This window comes from Elephantulus edwardii, unplaced genomic scaffold, assembly GCF_000299155.1.
Source record: "Elephantulus edwardii isolate Elephantulus edwardi_28Jun2011 unplaced genomic scaffold, EleEdw1.0 scaffold00059, whole genome shotgun sequence".
Classification (NCBI taxonomy): Eukaryota; Metazoa; Chordata; class Mammalia; order Macroscelidea; family Macroscelididae; genus Elephantulus; species Elephantulus edwardii.
The window spans coordinates 13,830,220-13,833,794 of NW_006399809.1; positions in this window are offsets into that span (position 1 = coordinate 13,830,220).

Sequence of the window (3,575 nt, forward strand, 5' to 3'; positions counted from 1 at the left end):
AACAACAACAACAACATGGTTTAATGGTGTTTTATAAAACACAATGAATGGGGATAATTATATGAAATACATTTTGAATGAAGCATAGTGTGAAATATGCAAATCAATACAAAATAAAAATTAAAAAAACAACATTTAGTGACTAATAGAACTAATGGAATGAAAGGCCAGACCATCTACTTCCTAAACAGCACAGCCACTGTAAGCTGATGGAGCATAATTCTACTACATGCAAGGGACCATGATGAGTCAGAGGCCTCTTGAAGACAGATGGCTCTCTTTTCATTTGGTTTGAGTACTAAAAGGGGGAGCTTGTGTGTTCAGAGTAAGTCAGATATTACCCTTTATTGTGTACAAGATGGTCCACTCTTGAGTAGCTCTTACTAGTCACCTCTTCTTACCTTACTTCGTAGGGGATCAGAAAATGACTTTCTAATTCCCAACCTTGAGCACATATAACTAAAGTCATTCAGAGTTGTTTGAATGAGAGATAAGCCATCTTGCCTCACTTGTTGTCTCATTAACGTTTAGTTGGTTCTGACTCATTTTGACCCTTTGCAAGTTTCCAGGTTTGTGAATCACAATAAGAAGAGATGTCTCATCCCCTGAAGGGCTGCTGGTGAAGTGGAACTACTGGAGATGTGCAGCCTCTGAAGATGTGGAGCCTTTTGGTTAGCAGTGCAACTGGCGAGTGACTGTGAAATCAGAGCTCTCTAGGCCGTCATGTCTTATTTGCTGGTTCATTGCAGTTAAGCCAGAGTGACTCACACCCTCTATTGGGTTTCTGAGGCTGGAAATCACATAAAGGAGACTGTCCATCTTTCTCCCATAGATCAGCTGGTGGATTTAAACCACCAGAGAGGCTTGACCTTTGAGTTAGCAGAGAAATCCCATATGGCCTGAGTCACCAGTACTCTTGTCTAGAGATGGAAAATAAATAGCATCTCTTATTTTTCATCTTCCTCTCTTTCACCTATGCTACACCTTTCCAATCAAGATATACCTTTCCAAGAGAGAAGAGAGAGAGGAGGAGAGGAGAGGAGAGGAGAGGAGAAAAGAAGAGAAAACCCTCAAATTGACTCCATGATTACAGTAACAACCTCAAGTATGTCAGAGATGACGAGGATGGAGCCAGATAGGACAGAGTTCAGGTCTGTTTTCCGTGCAGTGATTATAAGTCATGTTAGACTAGATGGAACCTAACCACAACAATGACTATTTTTACAGGAAGGCTGTTGTTTTGAACAATATGATCATACAGTGCAACAAGGTAGATGCCATTGAGTAATGTGAAATCATAGTCTTTGACTTTAATATAAAAGGAACACTGGCGGTGCAGTGGTCAAGCATTCAGCTGCTACTAAGAGATATGCCATTTGAAGTCATCAGTCGATCTGTGGGGAATAAACATGGAAATCTGGTTTCATGATTATAATAGTCTTGGAAATCCTCTAAACCAGTTCACTCTATCTTATAGGGTCGTTATGAATGCTCATTGGCACTGGTTTTGGTTTGGATTTATAATAAACCCAAACAACCTTACAAAATACACTAATTTGTGTTGTACAGATATGTTGTAGTTAGGTACCTTCAAGTCACATATGACACACAGAGACGCTGAACACACATGAGCCCGGTCCTATCCTGCACCATCCTTATCAGCTCCAAGACACTTGAGCCCATTGTTGCATTCATTTCATCAATCCATGTCATGGAGAGCTTTCTTTTCTTTTTCATGAACCTCCACTTTTCCAAGCATGATGCCCCTCTCCAAGGAATATCCTCTCCTAACACTATGCTCAAAGTATGTGAAATCAAGCTTCTCCATCATTGCCTCTGAGGAGTGCTCTGGTTTCACCTTCTCCAAGACATATCTGTTCTTTTAGTTTGTTGTTTTTGGTATGTGATATTGAATTGCCTGTGATTCATAGCCATTCTATGTACATTAGCTCTGAACTATGAGCTATCCTGAGCTAATCTCACTGACTCCAACATACCTACTCTAATTATCCCAGTTACTGTGTCAGTCCAACTCATCTGGTGTCTTCCTTTCCAGAGCTGTCTCTCTACTCTTCTAAGCATGATGTCTTTCTCCAGGGAATGATCTCTGATGACCAAAGTTTGTGCCCAAGGTTTGTGAAATGAAGCTTCAAAATCCTTGCCTCAAAGGAGCAGCCTGGTTTCACCCTCTCCAGGTTAAACATGTTTGTTCTTTTGGCAGGTATGGTCAATACTTTTCTCCAGCACTACAACTCAAAGGCATTAATTCTTCTTCTGTCATCTTTGGTCATTGTCCAGCTTTCTGATGAATAGCAAGTAATTGCGAAGATCATGACCTAAGTCAGATGTACCATAGTCTCCAGACTGACATTGTTCTCTTTAGCACTTTTGAGAGGTTCATGACAGCAACTTTCCCCAGAGCAACTCATCTTTTGATTTCCTGACTGCTGAGGTCAAGAGTGTTAATTGTGGAGCCTACTAAGTTGAAATGGTTGATAACCTCAATCTCTTCTCCGTCTACCATGGTGTTGTCAATTGTCCCAGTGGTGAAAATATTTCAATCCATATTGAAGGTTGTAGACCTTGACCTTATGCAACAAACACTTCTGGTCCTCTTCAGTTTCTGTAAGCAAAGTTGTGTCGTCTGCATAATGTAAGTTGTTGATGAGTCTTCCTCCAAACCTGATGCCACCTTCCTCCTCATAAAGTCCTGCCTTCCGGATGATCTGCTCTGCACATAGATTGAAAAGGTATGGAGACAGGATGCATCCCTGGAGCTCTCCTTTCCTTATTTTGAACCATGTGGTTTTCCTTGCTTTGTTCTGGTGACTAATCCATGGGATATTCAATACTCATTTCCAACATCACAACTTAAAGGCATTGATCTTTCTTCTGTCATGGTATTCATTGTTCAGTTCTCTGAAATGCAGTTCAATCTATAACAAGTGGAGGGAGAGAGAGAGAGAGAGAGAGAGATATCAGTCTTACATGCTCACTAGGCATGCTAAAGGTACACCTTCCGAGAAAAGGACACTTCTCTGCACAAGGCCTCTGGCAGCCTGGCTGGAGTACAACCTTACCTGGGTCCAGACACTAAATCAGGCCAGGTCCACACAATCCCCAGATATCCAGCCAATCCACACAGTACAAAGGCCAGTCCACATGGAAGCCTGCCCCTACCCACAACAGGCTACACATCTGGATGACAGCTCACAGCTTTAGGGGAAATCAGTTCCCATGTGTCATAAAAGGCACATACCCAGAGACTGTATAGATCGGACATACATCTCATGGAAGAAGAGTCTCAAAACTAGGCTTCATTTCCTCCCTGCTTTTGAAGGCAATGTAGATAAAGCCACATCTGTATGACTCCTGCAGGATGCGGCCCAGCTCGGGTTACACTGCAAAAAGATGCATGTGTTTTTATTTGCTGCATCTTTCTTGCTGGCCCCACAGTCCCTCCCTGTCTTCTTCCAGGCTTTTCATTTCATAATTAAATAGAAACATATGTCTAGGTTTGGAATAACAGAGAAAAAGCAAGTCGCATGAATTACTGATAGCAAGATAACAAACTT